The sequence below is a fragment of the Canis lupus genome, chromosome 11, assembly GCF_011100685.1.
Source record: "Canis lupus familiaris isolate Mischka breed German Shepherd chromosome 11, alternate assembly UU_Cfam_GSD_1.0, whole genome shotgun sequence".
NCBI lineage: Eukaryota > Metazoa > Chordata > Mammalia > Carnivora > Canidae > Canis > Canis lupus.
Window position 1 is genome coordinate 73,615,503 of NC_049232.1, and position 25,103 is coordinate 73,640,605.

The window sequence follows — 25,103 nt, forward strand, 5'->3', positions numbered from 1 at the left end:
TGACTCCATGCCCTGCAAGACAGACCACTCTCATCTTTTTCCCTAAATCTGACAATGATCCACAGAGAGCTCAGAGGAGCTGTCTCCCCCTCCCCGGCGCCTCTCCCCGGCTGCCCAGATGGGTGCCGCAGCTGCCTGCCCCTGCAGCAATCAAGAAGGAAGGCAGTAAATCCTCTCTGCTTGGATGCCGCCCCTGGGTGGGGATGGTCTGTGAAGTTCTCATGAGGGGCGTCAGCTTGCGGAAGTCACCTTCTCCCTGCAGGAGTCGGGAGATTAAGCCCGCTCTCTCCATCCGCCTTCCAACAGCCGCACTTCTCTGCCTCCGTCCCCTCAGGCTGAGCATCCTTGGACGAGTCGCTCTGCCTCTCTGAACCTCCTCGCTAGCTCTCCGGGAGAATAGGGGCGCTAATCCCCGTCGCGGGGGCCGGCTGCCATGAAGGGCTGAGATAACCGTGAGAGGTGCCCAGCTGCACGCCTGGCACATTTTAAAGGCACAATATAAAGTAGCTGCTATTAATTTCTCCATCAGCAGCTGATGAAAGGGTAGATAGGGGATTAGGGACGATAATGTATGTAAAGTACTTTACATCGCGTCTGGCACCTGATGAGCGCTCCAGAAGTGTTGGCTATTATTAGTGGAGCTACGGACGTGTACATCGCAAAAATAATAATAATGCAAAGCGGAGAGGGATTAAACAGAAGACTCCAAGGAGTTTTCGGCTAACTCAGGAGGGAAGGAGACAGCTGCTTCTGGCTGAGCAAGAAGGGTCCGCGTGTCCCCAACTTCCCGGTGGGGGCCGGGGCACGGACGGGATGAGCACTGGGTCTCATGCTAGATGTTGGCAAATCGAACTCCAATAAAAAATATGTAGAGAGGAAAAAAGGGGGCTGGGACATGACATGGGGAAGCTGTGCATCTAACCACACCCCCAGGATTTGAATCGAGAAGGAAAGCTGGAAAACTCTGGGGTGAATGACATCGGGCCGGGACTTGTCAGCCGGGGGGACTGTGGTAAGCGCCAGCTTTCACGTGACGACCGAGCACTGTGCTCACACTAAGCATCAGTCATTGGAAACGTCCTCGCGAGTCAGCCACGCATCGCCGGGCCCGGTGCGCTTACGGGTAAGAGCACGGAGATTCGGGGCGCCGACGGACTCGCCCAAAGTGCCAGAGCCAGGACTCACCGCCCAGCCCGGGTTCAGCGTCGATGTGCTTTTCAGGCGACGCCCTCCAGACGTTCACGTGTGTCCCGAGGGCACCTCCCTTCGTCTTGGAGAAGCAGCCTGAGCAAAGGCCTGGCGCGGGGGAAGCGGGTGTTCGGGAACTAGCGATACTAGTAGGGCACGGAGGGCGTCATGGGAGAGGTAGGAGGGGGACGCCGGCCTGTGCTGGGGTGCAGAGGAGCTGCTCCTACAGAGATCCCCAAGCGCAGGAGCCACACCAAACAGCAGCTGACCCCCCTCACGTGCACGAGCTCGGTGAGCGTCCCAGGCCCCGGGGGTCCGGCCGTGGCCGCCGTGATGCCCCCGGTGTCCAGGGACCGGGCGCGGGGCCTGCTCGCTGCGCATCCGCAGCACAGCCGTTTCTGAGCCACAAGCAAACGGGGACGGGGCGCCCGGGGAGGGCAGGTTGGCCTTTTGGCAAACGGCCTGGAACTGACCAGAAAACGGGGAGGGCACTCGCCCTCCTGGGCCTGAACCCGTCACGAGGCCACTCCCTCCTGCCAGGGAAGCTGGGAAACGTAGTTTCTAGCTGGGCAGCCATGAGCTCAACCCAAGTTGGCAGGACGGGTGGTTGAGGGAAATTAGTAAAAGGAGAAAAGGGGTGAATGGATAGTGGGGATCTCCGTTGCGGGGCCGTAGAGGGTCAGAACATACCGAAAGCTGTTTCCGAGTGCTTAGTTTTGGGGCAGGAAGCTCCAAGCCTTTTGTCTGTATTAGTGAAGACCTGACTGCCAGGGTGGGGGCTTGCTCGGGGGATACAACCCTTAATTGGTGAAAAGTTGGTACTGAGGGTTTGTGAACAAGAGGGCTGGGGTGGGTGGCACGTGGCTGTGTTGGGATCTAGCCAAGGGGTACACAGCCGCAGAGGCAAGGCGGCAGATCCAGGCCTGGGGGTTTGGGAGGTTCTAGGAGCCCAGCCCTGCAGCTCCTCCTTCCTGGGGCCCTAGGCCAGGAGCACCTCTTTGTCTGGCTATAAAACGGGGTGCTGGGATGGTTGGTTTTGGAAGGATCCTCTGCTCTACAAGCCGACCTATGTTATGACCAGAGGCCCCCTGTGAGCCCAGAACTCCAGGGGAGGAGGGAGAAGGAGGAAAGGTGGGGAGAGAGAGCGGGAGAGAGATCCCCATGGGACGACCACAGAACAAGGAAAGTCGACCTAAGTCGACCTTCACAAGACGGGGAGAGGCCCTCCGGGAGCCCGGCCACCAGCAGGAGGGCACGACAGACGACGGAGAGAACCAAGCGCTTCCCCCCGGAGATACCCTTGGACAAGATCTCATGTTACCAAAGAAAGAAGTCAAAGTCTCTGAATGTCTGGATTCCGTAGTAATTTCAGCACGACGCTTATGGCGACCCCATGAGCACGGCATGTCCGAAAGTCGATGGGGGCCTTTGTCACCGAAAGGAAGGGGAAACTGGTAACTCGGAAAAAGCAAACTTGGAAGTCAAAGCTGTGTGACAGGAGCAAGTGGGGAGAGGCTCAGGAGGCACGGCTGAAGGGGAGCGGGGGCCTGGTCACCAGTGTCACCCATTACCGCCCTCATCTGGCGTCACCTGCCCGCCCCCGCGTGCGCCGCTGATGTCTGGATGTCCAGGACGACAGCTGGCACGGACTCTCCAGGCGGAGTCCAGGCAGGCCACACACCTGCTATTGTCCAGAAATGAGACGTCGGGGATGATGCTCAGGAGGACCAAGGCGGCTGGGGAAGGCGCCCCCGGATGAGCGACTCAAACCCATCAAGCTGAGAGAGAGCAAAAAGCTGGAGGCCCGGGCCGCGCTGGCGGCCGACTGGCAGGTGCTCCACCCTTCGGGGCTCCGGGCTCGTTCAGGCCACACGGCGACCTGCAACGCCCACGTGCTGGTTCACAGAGAAGCCAACGGGGCCACGGGAGAGGGAGGTTACTATGCTCTGGTCACAGAGTGGCAGCCGGGACCCCACCCCAAGGAGCCCGCCTCTGAGGTCCTGTTTGTCCGTCACCAGGCACGCCGCGGGGGGAGCACACGGGGTGGTGGGGAGTGCCTCCCGGGGCAGGGGGGCTAAGCCCCAAGGGGGCCTCCGTGCCGCGTACAGTGCCCGGGGTCTCCCCAAAGTCACCAATCACAGGGGTGGAGAGTGGGGACGCGGTCTATCGAGGAAGGGGGGTCAGAGATGGAGGAGGTGGGCGGAAGAGGCGGGAAGTGTGCGAGCCAGCAGGAACGGAGGGGGACGCACTAGCGGGTGTCGGCGGCCACGCTGTGGGCTGTGCTCCTGGCACGGGACTCGGCCGGGCGCCCGGGGAGGGCAGACACGCGCTTGCTGAGCCCACAGGTCGGAGGGGGACTCGGGGAGCCTGTGCTGAGACCCCCTCCCCTGTGCTGTAGACCCTGCGGCTCAAGGAACCGCGCTCAGAACGATGCACCAAAGATAAGGGAAGCAGCTATTTGGGGGTCTCCTGGACGCCATCCCAGTGTGCGTGTTGGGGGGTCTCCACACAACAACCGGCAATCCCATCCGCCGGGGCTGACACAACCTGACACAAGCAAGGACGCTCCGCACCCCAGCTGGGGTCCTGCCGTCTACCCGGGTCAGCGTCGGATCCCAGGGTCCGGCGCTCAGTCCTACAAGGTGGCCCCTCAGCGCCCGGAGGTCAGGGGTGGGGTCGCAAGCCCCAGTGGGTCCTTGGGGAGCCAAGCCCCAACCTGAGGGGTGGCAGCAGCCACCTCAGCAACGTGAGCAAGGACACCTGGGTCACCCCGGCGAGGACGGAGGCCAAGGACACACTTCCTGTTATAAACCAGGACGTCACAAGCGGGGGGAGCAGAACCGGGTCCCCTTAATTATATCACACCACACACACGACAGTAGCAGTAAACCTGGGGCCCTGTGCGCCAGGCCCTCGGCCACCTCCGCCCACGGGGTCCTGAACCAGAAGATTCCTTACTCCCGTCCCACAGGAGGTGACACCGAGGCTTCAGACAGGTTGGCCCCCCCACCAGGGAGCCCTGGAGCCCCAGAGTACAGGCCCCGTCCCGCCTCCCTGCCCGGTGCCAGGCCCTGACCCAGCCCCAGTGCGGGCTGCAGGGTGCTGGGGTTTCTAGTCTGCGCCCCCTGTGCTGGTGCCCGTCCCCTCGCTGCACCCCCTCCCCCAGACAGCAGCCTCCCCCCTGCCTTACCTGGGGGAGCATCTTCCCTCCTACTTGGTGAACCAGAAACGGGGCGAGCAGGGGCCGCATCAGAGGGCACCTGACTGTGAGCCCCCGACGGTCCCTTCCTCTGCACCTGCAGTGCTCAGGTGCACGGAAACGGGGCCAAAGTCTCCCTCCTCCCTCTCCTTCTCTCCCTCCCTTTACCCTTCTCCCTCCCTCTCTCTCTCTCTCTCTCTCTCTCTCTCTCTCACACACACACACAAACACATGCATGCACCATCTCTCCTTCCATCACTGCATCAGCCGCTGGAGCGCCCTGACCGTAACTGTCTGCTGTAGGCCTGTGTCCCCAGGAGCCACCGACAGTGTCAGCACGTGCTCCCGTGCAGCCCCCGGAGCCCCCGACCTGTCCCAGGGCATCCCTGCCTTTCCCCAAGGAGTGAGGAGCCGCGAGGAGGGGAGGTGACAGACGGGACCCCCACCCCACCCCCCGCAGGAGCTGCACCAGCCCCAGCAGGAGGACACGAAGCGCAGGAGTGGGAGGTCGTGGGCAATGCTGCTGTGTTGAGGGCCAGGTCTGGATGTAAACAAAAGAGATTTCCAGAAGGTACAGAGGAAAATCCACGGGCGCTCCTGAAATGGGTTATCCTCTCGCAACAGGTAAGGGCCTCTTGGGACCTCCTGACGCCAAGACAGGACAAAGGTGGCCTGATGACAGCACCCCTCGGGCCAGGTGTTTGCTTTTCGCACTCACTCACCAGCACTGCCACCTGTTGCTCAGGGACCGCCACCAGCTCTGTTTGCAAGGAAGGAGACCGGGGCCCAGAGAGGTGGAGCGGTGGGCCTCAAGGTCACACAGCCAGGGGACGGATGGAAGGACTGGGACAACGGCCGGGCTCCTCCCCTCAGGACGCCCTGCTGCTCCCGGAGGCCAGCGGAGCCCACGCAGCAGGAGGGCTGCACCCTGACCTGGGGGAAGGCGGGCGCCGGGGCCCTGGTCCTCCTGCCTCCCCAACTCCCGTCCCTGGAGGCTACGGGACCTTCTGCGCTGCTCTCCCGCCACGGCCACCACCCCGGCCACTGGGCAGTTTCCCATCTGGAAGGTGACTGCAGCCCAAAGTCTCGGGGGCCCAGGGCAGGTGGCGGGGGCGGGTGTGTATCTGATACAAACCAGACTGGCTTCTGCTGTCCAAAAACTCAAGAGACGGAAGGACGACGAAGTAGAGCAGCAGCGCGGGCCGTGCGCTCCGTCCTTGAGGACACTTGGTGCTCAGGCTCCTCCTCACCTTAGCCTCCGGGGAGCGGGGCCGGGGGCATCTCGGGGCCAATTACCTGCTTCCTCCTCGGTGACCGATGAGGAGTTTTGAGGAGCTTATTGACCACCGTGAGGTCTTTTGTGCGTTTAACTCTTTTGCCTTTTCAAGTCTTTGCCAGTTTTTAATTGGTTTCCTCTTGTTGATTAATCGCAGGTGATGCATCCTGATTACGGACCCTTTGTCACATGCAAGTTTTGCAAACAGCGACTCCCCGACTCCCTGTCTCTGACTTCCCCGCATTCCCTTATCAGCGTCTCCCAACAAAAAATGTGCTTCATTTTAGTGACAGTCGATTCATCATTCTTTTCTTTCGTGGGTAGTGAGGTTTATGCCCCGTTTAAGAATCCCTCACCGACCCCGAAGTCATGCGGATGCTCTCCCGTGTTTTCCTGTAGACGCTCTGTTGGCTTTCCTTTCTCGTGGAGGCCTATAACCTGCCTCGAATTAGCCACTTCTGTATACGTTGGCATAGAAAAGCCAAAGCTCTCATTTTTGCCCACAGGGGTATCCAGCCCACCGAGCAAAAGCCGTGTCTGTCTCACGGAGCGGCAGCTAGGTCCTCGCAGGAAGCCGGGTGACCAGTAGGTGCCTCACATCGGGTGACCAAATGCTAGTTTCTGGGCTGTAGTATTATAGTATTTTAAACCAATCAAAACAAATAAATACAGAGAATCTTAATGACACTGAGCTAGAGGTTGGAAAGCCAGGATTTTAATTTTGACATGGACGTGCTGTGCAACTTTGAGGAAGGACTCCGTCTCCCTCATCCTTTGGATTGTCTTTTTTTTTTTTTTTTTAAGAGAGAGAAGGTGAGTGTGGGGTTGGAGGTGGGGAGCAGAGAGAGAGAATCCCAAGCAGGCTCCATCCTAGCGGGGAGCCCAATGTGCCTCTCCATCTCAGGACCCTGAGCCAAGATCAAGAGTGGGATGCGGAACCCAGCACGCCCCCCCCCAAGTGCCCCGAACATCCATTCTGTGGGAGTCAAATGACATTAGCCCTCGCGGTCCGGGCTCGAAGGCTCTGTGCATCGGTCGGGCTCCAGCTGCTGCCCACCTGACCTCAAGTGGAGCTCCGAGTGGCCGCAAAGGAAGCCGCCGTGAGTCCAGGGAGCGGAAGGACTGCAGCAGAGGGTGAGCGGAGGTGTGCTGGCAGGTGCTGGGGTCCTCCTGCCCTCCAAGGGGTCAGTGCAGGGGGGTGGACAGCCTGGAGCATCACTCACCTAGTGTCCTATGTTCCTGGGGTGGATCAGGGGGGCGGCAGTGCGTCCCCAGGGCGGTGTCCTCCCAGGCTGGCCCCCGCATGCCCTCCTCACCTGCACTCTGCAGGTATTCTCCTCCCTGGGACCCGCACCGGGTAGCTCTGGACGCTCCTTCCGCCACCACGTCTCTCCCTCCTTCCCTCTCCCTATCTCCCTATCTCCCCATCTCTGACCTTACCCTGCTTCACTCCTAAGGACACGTGCGATGACATGGAGTAGCTGACAATCTGGGACTTACCCACCGGCTCAAGGTCCTTAACGTAAACACATCTGCAGAATTAATGATGCGCTTTGGGGACGAGGGCTCGGACACCCCGGGGACCATCCTTCTGGCCACTGTGCCAGCAGGTGGGCCGCGAGCCTGCTCTCTGCTGAACAGGTACATTCATGGTTAGTTAGACCGTAAATATTTTTTGAATTAAATTAGTCTTCATTTTCCAAGGTGCTGCGAACCTCCAACCAGCTAATAAATCAAGAATTCCTGAGTGAGGAAAGAGCCGGGGGTGGATCTCTAGGAAGAGATCGGGTGCCCGGGAGCAGAGCCCGGAGTCCGGCTCTGGCGGGGCCCAGGCCTCTGGCGGCTGCGTGACCTTAGGTGAGCCCCCGACCGCCCTGATCCCTGATGCAAGCCCCCGCGCTCGCCCTGCGGATCTGGAAAGGCCAACTGGGGGAGCCGCCTCCTGCGTCTGCAGGTACAGGTAGGGCCGGCCGGGGGGGAGTAGGAGGTGCAGGTCAGGGAGGAGGAGGTGCAGGTCAGGGAGGAGGAGGTGCAGGTCAGGGAGGAGGAGGTGCAGGTCAGGGAGGAGGAGGTGCAGGTCAGGGAGTGTGCCCCGCGCTGTGAGCTCGCAGGGCCCGGGCCAGGGCCGCACAGGCCCCGCTCCAGCACCGGCCCAGCCGCCCCTCTGCGCTCCGGCTCCAGCACCACCGGCCCAGCACCCTCCATCGCGGGCGCCCCCTGTACTTCCTTCCTCGGGCAGCGGGCGGGGCACGGACACCAGAAGGAGCCCAGGAGAAAAGGCTGGAACCTCCTTTTCCAAGCCTCCCAGCCCCAGCCCCAGGTCCAGCCCCCGTCCAGCCCCAGCCTGTACACCTGAGCCACCCCTAGGCCCCGCCCCCGTCCCCGGCCCCGCCCCGCCCACATGACCCGGCCCCGCCCCCAGCCCCGCCCCCCGGCCCCGGGTCTGCCCCCAACCACAGCCCCGCCCCGCCCACAGCCCCGCCCCCGCCTCCAACCACAGCCCCGCCCACAGCCCCGCCCCCCGGCCCCGGGCCTGCCCCCAATCACGGCCCCGCCCACATGCCCCGCCCCCCGGCCCTGGGCCTGCCCCAATCACAGCCCTGCCCACATGCCCTGGCCCCGCCCACAGCCCCGCCCCCGGCCCCGGGCCTGCCCCAATCACAGCCCCGCCCACATGCCCCGGCCCCGCCCACAGCCCGCCCCCCGCCCCCGGGCCCGCCCCCAACCACAGCTCCGCCCACAAGCCCCAGGCCCTGGCCCCGCCCCAGCCCCGCCCCCCAACCCCTAGGGCCCTCCCGCCCCTAGGACCCTCCAACCCCCCTTGAACCCCAGCTTCAGCCCCGCCCCCGCCCCAACCGCAGCCCCGCCCACAGGCCCAGCCCCGCCCCAGCCCCGCCGCAGCCCCCCAGGCCCCGGCCCCCCAGCCCCAGCCCCGACCCCAAAGGCGCTGACCTCGGGAGGCAGCTCCCAGCCCAGCCGGGCTCAGCCTGGCCAAGGCTGGAAGGGGACCCAGAGCCCCCGGGCCTCATTTCCGAAGGGTGTTATTTCACCCCTGCTTCCCAGATAATGTAACTGAGTCACTCAATTGAGCATAAAATAGAAATTTGGCTTCTTATCTGCCTCAGACCTGACTTTACTATTTTCTTTCTGCAAAATACATTTTTCACTATCTTATCTTCTAATAAACAATCCTGGCTCGGCAGCCCGTGGCAATGGCGCTGAATGCATTTAAGAGACATATTTTTCCTCTCTCACTCCCTGCTTAAAGTCTTCTGTTTAAAAGCCTGTGATTTTTTTCCCTTTCCTTTTGAAAAAAAAAAAAAAATATATATATATACATATATCCCATTTGTATGCCGTCTTCCTTTAAAGAACATACATATTTTTCATGAGTCGTCCTGATAGATCCCCCCTTATTCTCCCTTTCGCTCACTTGGTCAGAATTAAAAGCACTGATTGCACCGCAATGGTCAGTGAATCCAGTGGCTTCTGGGCCCGGGTGGGGAGGCCGGGCAGTGCCTCGGGTGGTCAGACCCCGACGCCGGGACCGCGTGGTGGGCAGGACACCGCTGCCGACCCGGGCCACGGATGTTTAACGCCTCCTCCCCAGCGCAGGCTGGCGTCAGGCCCCGGGACAGTGAAGCTTAAGCCACAGAGGCAAGGAGGGGGACCTGAACCCGCATTTACGGGCGCCTTCCTCCAAACAACCTTCCGAGAGAACAGGGGGAGGCAGCAGCCCCAGGCTCCAGAGGACGGCAACTGGGGTTCAGAGCGTCCCGCACACCAGGACAAGGGGTTCAGGGCAGCTCTCCAGACTCCACTGGGGAACGAGAACCTCACACACACGCTCACACACGCATTTCACGGCCCGTGTTCGTGGTGCTCAGGCCACTGCGTCATTCCGAGTGTGAACTGCACAAGCGATGGGGTGGACAGTCACCCCGTGGCGGGCCCCTCTCCGCTCGGCCGAGTCCCGCTATTTTGTGGCGGAAAACAGGAGACACGCCGGATGCTTACAGTGTACGCTGGCCCGGCGCGGCGCCCTCCACCGTTGCAGCTCACACTCAGGACACACGGCCGCCCCCAGGGCCCCTCGCGCACACCCTCGGGCCCCAGCGCACTGCTCCGAGCTGCCAGGGTGCCCGGAACACGTGCTCCTGCCCATCCTCCATCTGCCACCTCAGAAGGCGCCTCCTGGGAGCGGCCTCCTGGACCGGGCACCCTGGCGTGGCTCGTATTGCAGCCCCGGCCCCAGGCTGAGGGGCTCTTTCACGTGGCATGTGACACACACACACACACACACACACACACACCACCATGGCCTAGCACACTGCCCGGTGCCCACTGGGTGCTGGGCCTGTCTGTGTTGAACAATGAGTGAGTGCGACTGTCACAGCTACCCCGGGGACAGGTGTTTTTATCCTCATTTTCCAATGATGAAGTCAGTCCCCAGGTTAGCACTTCCTCCGTACTGGGGTGGGCCTGGCGGGAGCCCAAGAGCCCCAGTGCTCGCCAGACCCGTCGTAGTGGGCACGACGCTCACCCTGTGTTACGGGCGCGGGCCCCGAGGGACAGCAGGCCCGCGGCCTCCCGGCTGGAGCCCCTGCTCTCTCTAGCCAGCCACAGGGCCTCGCGTCTGAGCTGCCAATGGTGAGAAAGAAGCACCGTGGACAAAAAAGTAAGAAAAATAACTACACTCAGGGATCCCTGGGGGGCTCAGGGCTTTAGCGCCGCCTTCAACCCAGGGCGTGATCCTGAAGACCCTGGATCGAGTCCCGCGTCGGGCTCCCCGCATGGAGCCTGCTGCTCCCTCCGCCTGTGTCTCTGCCTCTCTCTGTGTCTCTCATGAATAAATAAATAACATCTTTAAAAAAAAAAAAAAAAAAACTATGCACACTTATCCCAGGTCACTGCCACAGTGGAAAACGATGTGATAAGCGTTTGCAGTCCCCTCCAACATTTTGCAATCTCAGGTCAAAGACGTCCACGCAGAAGGACGATGCACACTCCCCACCCCGGCCGGGACCCTGGGGACAGCCCCGGGGAGAGGGCTCTTCTGGAGCGAGACGGTCCGTGTGTACTTTGCTCTTCCCGGGGTGCCTGCCGCAGGCTCAGCTGCCCTCTGTCCAGGCCGAGGCCTTCGCCGGCCCGGTCTGAGGACCCCATTTCTCACTCGCAGCCTGGAGATCAGGATGAGGTCAGTAGGTCCTTCTGTTCCCGCGGGAAGCCGGCGAAGATTAATCTGTGGACACAGAGACGGCACCCGGCGGTGAGGAGATTTATGACCGAGAGAAATCCAGGCCAAGGTCCCTGGGTTTTGTTTCCCTCTATCTGTCTTCTGACTACCACAGAGCCTTGTGGTTGGAAGAAACTTCCAGAGGTCCTGCGACCCACCCCAGCCCCTAAAGGCCTTTGGGCAAAAGAAGGGATGACCACCGTGTGCCCACAGAGCTCAGGCTGTCTGCACCCGGGGGAGGCCAAGCACTGAACCCGGCCTTGAGGTCCCCCAGTGCGGCCCGGGCTGCCCCACCTCCTGACCCCTTGGGACCCCACGCAAACTGCGCCGCAGCCCGAGGGGCCAGCCCCCTGGTCGGCCGGTCCAGCCACTAGCCCCGGCTGCGGGAACCCCCACCTGGAGACTTGACTTTCCTCCTGCTTTCGAGCAACACCAAGTTTATAAGCCTCCGTGTAAGTCCCCCCAGGCCCTCCCTGCCACCCCGGGTCTTCATCACGTGTGTTCATGGCAGCGCGGGGGTTCTCGCCCTTCATCTGCTAGAGGGCCACGACCTCCTCACTTCCCGGCCTCAGGGCCCAGTCACGACACGGTCTACGTCTCAGGCACAAGAGGCCCCTTGCAGCGTGGGCCTGTGTTCCCCACGGGCCTCCCCGCCCAGCAAGCCGCTCTCTGCCCGGGCACGACGCCGGGCCCCGCTAACACAGCTCCCCCCTTCTCCTCGGCCTCGTGACCTCCTGATGCAAACCCCGCACGTCGGTCACGGGCCAGGTGCAATGCTCCCACGAGCCTCATTCGCGGCCCTCGCTTGACCCTTACCGCAAGCCAGGAGACGGCCAGTGTTCTTGGGGGCTATGGCCGTCACCCCCAGGCCCCGAGTTCACGCCCGGCCACGTATTCCTCTGCCCGGTCCCTCCGCGGTTACTGAGCTCCTACGGATGCTGCTCGGGGCCTCTACTGGGAGCCGAGGGGGGTGTGGCTGGATTCACCCACCCAGTCCCCGCTCCCGTCTGCCAACGCGCCAGACTCCCCGCAGCCCAGCGCCCCGCACACACCGCCGCGAACGCAGTGGGGGTTAACAGGAGGAGCAAAGTGCCTTGGCACAGCTTGTCCAGGCCGGGAGGCCCGAAGGACTCCGGGAGGGCCGGCTCCAGAGAACGCAATGACAAGCGCTGAATTCAGGCAGCGAGGACTGGCAAGCGACTCACCTGAGATGACAAAACTCACCGTTGGAGGCCCAAGGATTCCATCCCGCGTCTGTGCCAACGCAGGTCCAGGCACAGCACCCCGCGTCTGAGGAGACACCCCAGAATTCCTACTCCAGGCCAAAGCCGCCAGGCCCGTGTTTATGCTCCCGGGGAACCGCGGCCTCCGTCAGTCCCCGGGTGGTCATGTGATGCAAGGGGGACATGACGCCTCCTCAAGAGCTACAGGCACCAGAACACAGTGCCCCGGCCTCTTGGTCAAGATGCGCCCACGGCCATGACAGCCTCAGAGTAAGGGCGACTTCACTGGAGTGGGGAAGAGCGTCTTGGCAGGACTGGCTCCGCTCACAGAATCGTCCACAGACTTGGACGCTTTTCATCTAGTGGCTTGTCCGTCTCCTAGGGCTGCGGAATTTTCAGGTGGATCCTCTTCGTCTGGTTGGTTGATGAACATGAAGAAAGCATGGGGGACGGGGTGGAGGGAAGGGAAAAGGAGAGGACCAGAGGGAAAGGGAGGGGTGGGGAAGGGAGGACAGGGGGAAGCACGGGAGACCATCCAAGGTGGTAAGGGCCTAGGGTGAACGTCACTGCAGGCCACATTCTGTGGGCTACGAACAATCTCATGAACAACCCCAGTTCCATAGGGTGGAGCCAGGACCCAAACCCGCGTATCCAGAGCTGACCCGGGGGCAGCTCACACAACACACGGTGCCTGGCCTCTCCCCTCAGCCGCCCCAACCCCTGCTTTACCATCTATGCCATGCAAGTGGCCCAGCCACTGTTCCAGCCTCAGTCACCCTGGGAAGAATGCCTTGATGTTGCCAGATGCTCAAGACTTGGCACAAGGGATCAGGACACCCAGATGTGGTGTCCAGATGTCTTTGCTCTAAATTCTTAGAGGCAGAGGGGCTCCTGGGGGGCTCAACCGTCTGCCTTTGGCTCAGGGAGTGATCCCCGGGTCCCGGGATCGAGTCCCACATCGGGCTCCCCGCAAGGAGCCTACGTCTCCCTCTGCCTGGGTCTCTGCCTCTCTCTGTGTGTTTCTCATGAATGAATGAATAAAACCTTTAAAAAAATAAAAAATAAATAAATTTATAGAGGCGGCAGAGAATGTCATGGTTTTATACCAACCTTGTCATTTCACCAACCACGAAGCTGAAGTCCAGGCGAAACCAGGGAGCAGCCCAAGGCCATGCGTCTACAAAATGGCCATGCTGGGTAGTAGAACCAGGCCATCAAGCTCAGCACTGGAGCTCACCTGTCAGGATGCTCATTAGCCACGATAAATTTCTGAGCCAAACAGATCAAAGAGAAGGCTTTCGGGAGAAAGGAACACTCAAAGAACCCATGAAATAATTCTACGTGGACTGCTCCATCAGTCCAGGGGCTCTCAACGCTCCCGCCTCGCCTCTCGTAGCACACTCAGAACGGGGCACGCTCTAGAGACCGCTACGATCCTGAAGATCATTCCCATCCAAGAAAGCAGCTGGAATGCAGTGAGGGTGAGGTGAGAGCGATAACCTCGGGCCCATTCAATATTTTTAAGGGAAAAAACTTTTGAACCTTTTCTCTTTATTTTTTTCCCCCCTGCAACACATTAGCTCACCCGCTCACCCTGATCTGAGCGGGAGCCGTATCCTGTCCTGCATCTCTGCTGTATGAAGCCCCATCAAGCCCTTCCTCAGGAAGGGTAGGCTCGTGCCCCTCTCCCGGGCTCCAGCTCCACTTGGCAGGGGCTCCCAGGCCTGCCTTAGACTTGAGATCTTAGGGAGATAATGGAGAGAGAAGCACACGCTGACAGCTCTCCCTGCATCTTCAGTAATCCCGGTAATGTTCCCCGCTGCTCCTGTAAACAAACTGCCTGTCTCAGCCTCGGCGACTCCAGGTGCTCTGGCAGGGGCCCAGCAGGCCTACTGCATAAAACCCGCTCCCTGCACCTGAGCGGCTTGCCAGCCAAAGGCAGCTCCTTAAAGAAGAGCTCTCTAGAGCCCGAAGGTGCCCCATGGACCTTGCTGCCCTAAGACATGCGGCCGAGCCGTAATTATCCAGAGGCTGCCCCGTGCTGTGTCTGTGCTAAATAAAAAGACACACATGATTCCACTCTTCATGGGGCATCCAGTCCCACGGGGGAGGCAGGCCACTGCCATGCAGGGGGTTGAGAGGAAGGAGGGGGGGTCACGACACCATGGGGCTGGTACTGGGGGTGCCCTCCTCACTCTTGAAAAAGAAGGTGCTTTTCTGCAGACTGGCCCTTGCATTTCCAAGCTCCTGCCAGGAGCCCGCTGTGGAACTGAGCACTGGAAACACCCCAAACACTAAGGTCAGGTCACCTGATACCTCTTTCTGTTTTCTTCCCACTAATGATGCTCCCTCCTGTATCAGTCGGCTATGGCTGCCACTGCAAAAGGCCAGCCACTGGTTGGCTTTCGCAACAGAGCCTTACTTTCCCACATTTCTGAAGACTAGAAGTTCAAGATGAAGGTGTCTGCGTATCTGGTGTCTCCTGAGGCCCCCCTCCTGGGCTTGTAGACTCCTGGGCTGCCTTCTCCGTGTGTCTTCAGGTGGCCTTTTCTCTGCGTGTGAACATCCCCAGTGTGTCTGCCTCTCCTTATAAGGACACCAGTCAGATAGGATTAGGGCCCCACCCTAATGGCCTCATGGGGACTTAATCACCTCCTCAAAAGCCCTAGCTCCAAATATAGCCATTTGGGGGGTTAGGGCTTCAATACATGAATTTGAGGGGTGGTCAGAGACACAGGTTGGTCTGTAACAGCTTCCGTGTATACAGTATATTACATTTTGAAAGTTACAAAGCATTTTAACTACTTTCAAGGGCATGGTCTTTGGGGACAGGCAAAACTGTGTGACTTTCAGACCTGCCACTTACCTGCCCCCTTGACTTTGGACAAGCGACCTTGGGGAACCTCAGTGTTATGCACCTTTAAAGTGAGATACTAATGTGCACGCTACATGTGTCTTAGACTTTATTAGGATTAGATGTTGGGTTCTGGAGAGTGCTCAATGAATGGCACGGGTGCTGCTGGGAGCGTTTGTTGACGGCGAGAACGGTGGTTTGGAGGGAGACCAGCCTAGGCTTAGCTCCGATGGGAAGAGCCAGCACTCATGCTCATGCAGCACAAATATGCCAGGCCCGGTTCTATGTGGATTTGACCATTTAATTCAACAGCCCTGGGGAGTAGGAACTATGATTCCCATTTGACAAATGTGGAAAGTGAAGCACAAGGTTAAGCAAATGTCCTCAAGGTCACACATAGGGCGTAAGTGGAGGATCTGGAATTGGAACCCAGGCAGCCTGGCTCCCACGTCTCATTATAACTAACTCACTGAGGACTTTACGCACTGTACGAGCCTCCTAAAGCAAAGCGGCACTATCACGGCCTAGGGTCGATACAAAGAATTAACTCCTAGATGGTGAGATGCTCAAAAAAGATATGCCTTCCCCTTTTGCTTGAATATCACTGTTTTTATGAATCTTTACCAGAGAAATAGTAATGACAACATTTTTGAGACAGGGCCGCCACTCTAAGAAATGAGTCATCTGAAAATGAGCTGATGAAACCCTCGCACCGCCCCCTTCCAAGTACAGAACATAGCTTGAGTCCATTCTCGAAAACCTCGAATGTTGATTAAAATACTTTTATAAAGTAGAAAAAAAAATAAGGCTAATATTAAAAAATCCTGTTTTATTAATCCCCAAAGGGAGGATTTTATTAATTCCTTTAGAATCCAATAAAAGTGTGTTTTTTAATCAACTTTGTTTTCCAACTCCTGTCCAAGTGTCAAATCGCAGCAAAGTAGCTCACATTTCTTGAGACGCTTCCAAGTGCAGGGGTTGGGTCAGGAGCATGGGGGGCTGCTAAGGACCCAGGCCTCTTAGACGGCCCAGCTGGACAGGACACACATGTGAAATGTTAAGTACTATCAACAGGATATGAACAAGTGGCACCGTGGGGATGATCTTTGTCTGTTTTGTTCTCAATCAAACAGGAAATAATTGTTCCAGAACAGTGCCTGGCAAATAATAGGCGCTCAACACATACGTGTTAAATAAGGCAAGAAAGTAATTATGGAGACATGGTAGGAAATTTGGATTTAACTCAAAAAAAAAAAAACCAATATATCTAATAATTTTAGGTGGAAAGTGACATGGTCTGACCTGTTGTGTTTTGTAAACCACCTTCATTTACTGGTGGAAGAAGGGATACAGGTGTGAAGATGGGAAGGAAGCAAGATTCCCATCTAGGAGGCCACTACATCGTGGGGATGATGACCGCCTGGACTTGGGGTTGGATGGAGAGGGGAAAGCGCAGGCTGCAGGGAATGGTTGGGACCCAGAGTTCACAGGACATGCCCGTGGAGTAGACATGAGAGATGAAGGAAATAAGGAAATCAATATGACCTCTTGGCCTTTGGCCTGCGCACCTGGTAATGATGACATTTACTGAGATGAGAGTAGCACGAGGAGGATTAGGTTCGGGGCTCAGGGAGGGCAGAAATCAAGAATCTGCATTGGACGTGCTAAGGTGAGGTGTCTGCTAGACATCCGAGTAGAGATCCCAGACAACGGTGGGACGGATAAATCAGGAGCTCAGAATGACGAGAGGGATGGCGGTGGTGATGCTGGGTGGCCTCCCAGAAGCCTTTGCACCAAGGGCAAGACCTGTTTTTCGACCACATTATATCCACGCCTCCGTGAAACTAAAATCACAGGATGCTCAGAAATAGGCGGAAACTGAGGACGTAAATCCACAAACAACTGAGGATCAGTGCTCGTGTTTCCTGAAGAAAAGCCAAGACTTCCAGATGGATCCCCACCTCCTTCAAGAGGCTCCTCCAGTCTCTCCAGTCGTGTCCCACACCCAGCAAGTCCTAGGTGAGAGTCGCTGGTGCCCGCACATAGTTAAAGTCCACCCCACAAACGGCGGGTTTAATCAGATGCATGGCTTCATCGCTTGGGCTTAATGAGGTAAACCAGACCTCCGGTAATATCGCCTGTATAATTGACATGGTTCTCTGGGAAACATTACGCTTTATAATGAAAATACTGTATATAATTAGAATCTAATAGGAAGAAAATAGTAATTAGCCAGAATTAACTGAACAGACGCAATCAGGCAAATAAAGGTTATCCTCAGGAGAGGACCCTTCAGAGTTCAAATGCACGTCCTGTAATTGTGGAGAAGCCCCAGTAATTAAGGGTAATTTTTTTTTTCCCCTGCATCGTGGTGGAAGAGTTGTGGGGTATTTTTTTGTTGTTGTTGTTTCTGGGGTTTCGCTTTGTGTTTTTGTTTTTGCTGAGAGCCAGATTGAGCCTGGCCAAGAGCGAACAGGGATCTAGAAGGTCATATACACAGATCCGCGGGAGGAGGGGAAGGGCAAGTGACAGGCAGGGGGACCCAGAGCCTGAAATTCCAGCTTGAAATTCCAGGTCCAGCTCTGCCATTAACCAGCTGTGTGACCTTGAGTACGTCGTTCCCCTCTCTGGTAATATCGATAGCAATGGTGGCCACCCCGCACCGCGTGCCCGCGTACTACGAGCTGAGCTAAGCACTTTTCATAAATCATTGAAAATAACGTTTGTGTTCCCAACTTCTGGATCCACATCCTCCCTTTCTCATTTTCTTTTTATTGAAGTGCAATTGACATCACTGTTCTTTTAGTTTCAGGTGTACAACTTGGTGACTCAACGACTCTATACATTCAAGTGTGCTCACGACGGTAAGTGCAGTCACCATCTGTCACCATACGACGCTGTGACAATATTATTGACTATATTCCCCGCGCTGCATTTTTTTCTAACCCCGTGACTTATTTATTGTCTAAGTGGAAGTTCGTACCTCTGAATCGCTTGCACCAATGGTGCCCATCTGCCCAGCCCCCTCCCTTCTGGCAACGACCAGTTTATTCTCTGAATTTATGATCCTGTTTCCGTTGTTTGTTCGTTTTTTTTTTTTTTTTTTTCCTTTTTTGAGGTTATTTCACTGCATGGGCTACTAGAGAGCAAGTGGATGCTCAGAATCTGTGCCACACACGTGCTCGCTGGAGGACACAGGGCCAGTCACTGACCTGACGGAGGGTGAGAGCAGCGATAGCTGGAGGTGAGTCAGCCCTGAGCAGAGCCGGGGGGGCTGCTGGGCAGGCCGCTGTGAGACAGGTCTACACATGCTGGTCTGGAGCACTAGCTCCCCCAGCATCACAGGCATCACAGGCATCCCAGGCCCCCGGTCTCGGTGTGGGAACTGGAATGCCAACAAAGAAGCTGTTCTTATCAGCAGGAGAGGAACATGTCTGGGCCAAGGTTAGACAGCACAGTCCTTGGCCCTGCACCACCAGACAGCTGATTCTCTGAGCAGATTCAATCAACATTCATGAGCTCCAATCCTGTGCCAGGCTCGAGGTGGGCACTGGAGTTGCAGGGTGGTCCTTGGTAGAGACTGCAATGCAGGGGGCAGGCGTAAGGATGGAGAGGAGGAAGAGAGACGCATCGCGTGCGTCCAGAACACCAGCAGGGGGTGGCCTGGGCCGTGATATAGGAAGTCCGGAAGGGGTGAACTGAATTGAATACCACTGGGGGAGAGTGGAGCCAGATCCGAGAAGACCCCCAGAAAGAGGCAGCATTTGAGTAAGGCCCTGGAAGGTGGAGCCTGGAAAAAGGGGTCAGCCTGGGCAACGGCATGATGATAGGTGGATACACAATACACGTCGGGGGAAAATCACTTGAATCTCTGCTGTGGCAGATGTACAAACAGAGGTTTCTAGAGCTGAGGACACCTCGGTTTCCTCTATCCTGTCCACCCTCCTCCGTCTCTATGGAAGGAGGAAAGAACTTCATTGGTGAGGCTCAAGAACAGCTCTCCCTGCCACCAAAAGGGCTTTTGTCCTATGGGAAGGTCAAAGGGAAGAGCCTGAAAGAATGGTATCTTCCAGATGTGAGTAAAGATGTCTCTCGGGGATTCCTTCACCTGCCTCTGCCCAGGAGGGGTGGGTGCTGGGCATGGGGGCCTGCTGCTGCAGGTGCAAACAAGCCTCTGTTTGCTGGGCCGGCTCGTCCATCTGTCCCAGGGTGGATGAGTTCCACAGTCAAGATTCAAGAAAGGAGATCAAGCACATCTCTACCAGTAACAACTACTGACACTGGTTCTCCTTCTTCGCTGAATCTTTGTGTTTTCTTTCATTGAGTCCATCCTGGAGAGGAATAGGAATCATCCCTAGTCCCCCCACCATGTGCTGCAGGATGGGTGCATGGTTTGGTGTGTCTAGATCACAGGGTAGGTTGTGGATGGTGGGGAATGAGGCTGGGAAGGGGGATCCATGCCTCGGGAAATGGGGCAAGTAGGAAACATCAATGCCCTCTCCCCATGCTGAGCATCAAATCCACTGAAGGTGGAGATGCACCTCCCCTTTAGGAAAAGGGATGCCTGCTTATGGATCTGCTTCTTAATGCCCAAAGCATGTCTGTGTCCTGGGTTCCAACATCCCATGTCCCACTCCCACCTGCATCAGTACCATATTGGGACAAGAGACATCATGCACGAGAGTGCAGGAAGGTCAGAGGGGGGTTAGAAATGTCACAGAAGGAGAATGAGAGGATGGGCTGACGGCCATGGGACATCGGTCTCTAGTTACGGCATCCACGTGGCAGACGCATACAGCGTGTACTTATTAAACATCTACTGCATGCAGGCTTTGGAAGAGGAGCCAGGAACACTAGGCAGGGGGTAAACATGGTGCTTCCCTTTGAAGAATTGTCTCTATATCAAGAGAGATGAGGTTTGTATAAAATAATTATAATAAAAGATGAGAGGAAATAAGATGCTAGAGAGGGACGTAGGGGTGCAAAGGGGAGAGAGAGAGGTTTCTTTGGCAGGACAATTTCAAGAGTTTCCTGCAGGAGGTGGTCTTGAAGCGGAGGCTTGAACTCTAGGTAGGTTTCCAAAATGTGGAGATAGGAGGAGTTTCCTCCGGGTGGAAGAAACACGTCAGGCCAGACCAAGGGAGGAATGGGAAATCAAGAGGGCCCTCGCTTCACGTAAAGAAGCATCCTGAAAAATATATGGACGCTGCATCTTGTGGGATATTGATGTCAAACCAAGGTGGACTCTGACCTGCACTTGGGAAGGTGTTTGAGCAGGGGCAAGACTCGAGCAGAGTAGGACCCCGGGGCAGGTGACCTCAGCACCCCCTAGAGGAAAGGCATAGAGAAGAGGAGGCCCCTGGGCTGTGTTCGTCCCAGGAGCAGCCTCTGCCGGCGCCAAGTGATGACTGGGAGGTGACATCAGGGGATAATGTTACGGATCACTGCATGCCTCTGCCCCCTTGCTTTTCTTTGCCGGAAGCAGGACCCAGAGCAGCTCTGATGATCACAGGTGGAACCCTCTTGTCTGGGCCTCCTATGTCTATTATTAAAGCCACTTAATGCCTAATTACTCCACCAGCCACAAGGCCTTCGGAGAGCCCCTGGCCGGAGAGCAATCAGATTTGTCAGACATTTCCAAAAAGCACACAACTCTCCTGGAGGTCTCAAAATGGCTATGTCAGGGGCCCTAATGGAACATAATTTCCTGTAAAGGAAAACTAATTTAATATTTTCAGGTATTATGTAACCAAGTGCCCACAGAGAGAGAGAAGACAACTACTAACGAGAAACAATCAGAGTGCAGTGCTCCTGTGGCATCAGATTGCCTGCCGACCTAGTTAGCGTTGGAAAGGGGACCCGCGGGGTGGCTGATTGCAGGGACAGGAGAAGGGTGGTGTCGTGGTTGAAAGCCTATGGGGTTTGAGCCGGGCGCCTGGGCTTGGAATCCCAGGTCCTCCGCTTACGAGCTGTGACAACGTAGACAAGTGACCTCGAATCTCTGGACTGTGCTCAGGTTCCAGCAGCCTCAAGATGAGGCTCGTACAATAATCCTAACTCTTCGGGCTCTTGTAAGGATTAAACAGAAAAGCTTACGGGAGCCACATAGTGCCTGGCACTTAAAAATCACTCAGCAAATGTTGGGTTTTTTTGTTTTGTTTTGTTTTGAGCTGCTCCCATTATTTTTTTATTTTTTTTTATTTTTTATTTATTTTTCTTTTTTTTATGATAGTCACAGAGAGAGAGAGAGAGAGAGAGAGAGGCAGAGACACAGGCAGAGGGAGAAGCAGGCTCCATGCACCGGGAGCCCGACGTGGGACTCGATCCCGGGTCTCCAGGATCGCGCCCTGGGCCAAAGGCAGGCGCCAAACCGCTGCACCACCCAGGGATCCCCAGCTGCTCCCATTATTGATCAAAGTCCAGTTAAGTAAAACTTGCCACTCCCCTTTCAGGAGGAAAGGTTTGAGATCAGGAGACCCATCAGCAAACCTTCTGGACTAATGACGCACGGTAACGGGATGTGATGGTGAATTTTTGTATGTCAGTTTGACTGGGTGAAGGGATGCCCAGACAGCTGTTAAGGCATTATTTCTGGGTTTGTCTGTGAAGGGGGGCAGGTGTCTGGAGGAAATTGGCATCTGAATGGGTGGACTGATTAATAAAGAAAAATGCCCCTCACCAAAGCTAATGGGCATCATCCAATCCATTGAGGGTCTCAACAGAACAAAAGGCTAGAAGAAGGGCAAATCTCTCTGCTTGAACTGGAACATCCACCCTCCCCTGCGCCCCAACGCTGGTTCTCCTGGTTCTCAGGCTGGGACTTAGACCGTTGGTTGGCTCCCCCGGTTCTCAGGCCTGTGGTGTGGACTCAGAGAACACCACGGGCTTTCCTGGTGTCCGGCTTACAGACAGAGCATGATGTGCTTTCCAGCCGGAATCTGATCTCCTCCCGAGGACGCGGGGGGACGCAGAGCCACACCTGGCTTACTTCGTGTTCAATGATGAGAACCAGGCCCGCTGCCTGGCATATAGGAGGCCCTCACGTGTTGTCAGAAGAACAAGCCAATTTTTAAATCTCAGGTCTTTAGCTTTGGATTGCATTGGATTTTAGTCCCCACCCCAGGCCGCAACCTCCTCCTTCAGGCTACTTTTCCTACTGCTGTCAAGAGTTATTTCCAAAAATTCAATCCGACTGCATTAGACCTCTGTTTCAAAGGCATAATAGAATTTCTGAGATTCAAAAAAAAAAAAAAATTTAGGATCCAAGTTCTCCATCTTGGCACTCAAGGGCCTATGATTTGGCCCTAGCTTTGTCTCCCCCAGAGCTTCTGCATGCCTCCCAATGTTCCTGCACACTCTCCTCCTGCCATTTCTGTCATAAGCCACTCCTTTCTCTTACATGCATAGCAGCCAACCTAATTAATCGCAGTGCTTTTCTCCATCAAGCCAGACACGACTTTAGAATCCTTCTTAACACACTCTCTAGGCAGCCACAACCAACTGGTTAGATTGATGCCAAAATACCAAGTCCACTCGCCATCCTTGTCTAGAGTAGCCTGGATGTTGGCCAAGCTAGCTCAATCTTGGACTGAGTCTCAGACACACCTGAAAACCAACGTAGCCGATGCCTCCAAATTGATCACATTCCTTTGGCCTCTCCTGAGACACAGAGCTTATTGCCACGGAAGCTTCCCTCCCTCTTGTGCTCATACAGGACTCTAACACCCTAAACCCTTACTTTGGTCACACAGCCTCGCTCCAAGGCGGGTAACAACCAGCCCCTTGGACTCAGCACCCTAGATTTATTTACCTGCCTTTTCTGAAACTATTCACCCGGACCCAGATGTTTTTCATGGCCTCAGGGATCTATTGGGAAAAAAGCTAAGGTAGAGATCTAAGAGGTTGTCTTTGTCCTCAAGGTCTGAAGAACCCAGGAAGGCTCTGCTTCTACTGCCAGCAGTAGGTTTGGGCCCTTTAACTCAGGATCTCCTCAACCTCCTCCTGGCCCCTAGGACCAGACCTTTGAGTTATTGATCCTTGATGAACGACTGGACTCCCCTGAGACCCCAAATCCAACTTCAGACTATTCCTGCCGGGATCCTTCTAGCTCAGCTAAGAAGATGGGAAGCTGTCTGAGCCAAGTTCCTTCCACGTACATGCCCCAGGCTGCCCAGAAACCATCCAAAGAGACCCCACGGTCCAATCTATGGTCAAACCATAGCTTCTAGAAAACTGCTTCAGAAGGTTTTAAAAGATGCTTATGTCTGAGCCCACCCCCCAGAAATTCTGATTTAGTTTCTCTAATGTGGGACGTGTGCATTTATTTACAGCTCGTCAGTTGATTCCAGTGAGTAGGCAGGATTGAGAACTGCCGACTACAGATACCCCTGGGAAAGTCCTGTGGGAGTATCCTCGGGTTTATGGTCCCAGCTTTTCTTCCAGCCCAAACAGGGTAGAAAGGATCAATTACTACCCTGAAACCACTTAGAGGTACTAGACATGATCCCAGAGATGATCCCCAAAGGACAGGAGAGTGCGGCTTCACCCAACAGAGAATCCTAGCCAGAACTCGTTCATTCATTCATTCATTCATTCATTCTTAAACGCAGGTGGTGCTAGGACTCAGGCATCGGCTCCATCTGAAAGACCCCCTGCTTCCAAACCACGATTCCAAGTCAGAAACTGGTGAAGGTGGTGGCTAAAGCTGGGCTGAGAACTCCAGCAACTTCCCATGGCACCATATTGCCTCCAAAGCAATGATTGACCAATGGCAATTAATTTTACTTCCTCTAGGCTTTTAATTGGACAAGAAATTATTGGTTATGTTCAAAGTACTCATACTATACTTCATTTACCAGCCACAATTCTGCAAGATAGATTTTGGAGTGTCCAAATTCATAGAAAAAAAAAAAAAAGAAGTTGAAAGAGAGGGTACAATTTGCCGAAGGTTGCACAGCTTTTAGAGAGTTAAGCAGCGCTCTGACCCCGCACCTGTCTTTACCATTCCAATACAACAAGCCACTCATGCATGTATTCACTGAATCACTGATGCAGCCAAACACCACCACCATTTATTGAGCACCTTCTCATGGCAGACACCAGGCGAATGAATATCAGAACAAGTCTGCGAAATGGTTATCACTTTTACCTTTCTAGAGCAGGATTCATCAAACTTCTTTTGTAGAATCATATTGTAAAGATTTTTGGTTTGGGGACCACGGGCTCTTGGTGGCAATGACCCCCATCACACATAACACAAACTTGAGCATTGACAATAAAACTTTATTTTTAAAAAGAAATGGTGGACTAGATTTGGACGCGGCCCTCTTTTATCAACCTTTGTTCTAAAGAAAAGGAAGCTGAGGTTAAGAGAGGGAAGGGGACTTGCCCAAGGTCACCCAGCTGCCAAGAACTGAACCAACCTTCAGTCCACGTCTGCAGGCCGCCCCCCTCTCCTCCTCTTCACCGCACTGCCTCCCCACACAACCCCAGGGACTCATTCTTTCATCAATTAATCTCCCTCAATCCGCTAAACCTTATCTGTTCCGATTAAGGCGAGCTTATTGTGCTCGAGATGGGTTATTGCTTCTCACAATTCTCTCTCCAGAACATAAGAATAAATCAATCTTTCTGTCTTAATAAGTTGATAATCATTGTGAAATATTTAATGTGCTCAGTGCCATCCTTGATCTTCAGGCTTCAGTCAGAAAATCATCCCTGTCCTTCCCACACTCAAACTTTTCACCCTTCATTTGCTTTTCTTTGCTCTCCTTTTGTTTCCTATTTAACAGCATAATCACTCTCCTCCTTTTGCTGCCCATTCTCTCTCCAAAGCTGGATGTCGTCCTTGCTAATGGGTGGCTCCTTTCTGCTTTTTTGCCAGTGTTTATATTTGCTCAACACTTTGTATCCTCCATAAAGACCCTTTGTAAATGGTCTTTGGTAAAAGACCCTGGGGGTAAAGGACCCTCTTTAAAGGACCCTAGGCCCCTGAGATGGATCCCAGAAAGATGCTTTCTAAACCATTTCCCTTCCTACAGGCAAGACTTGATTCGTTTATTTATCTACACATTCAGTAAATACTGGTCGAGCATTACTAGGCATGGGTGACATGGTGATGGTCAGAA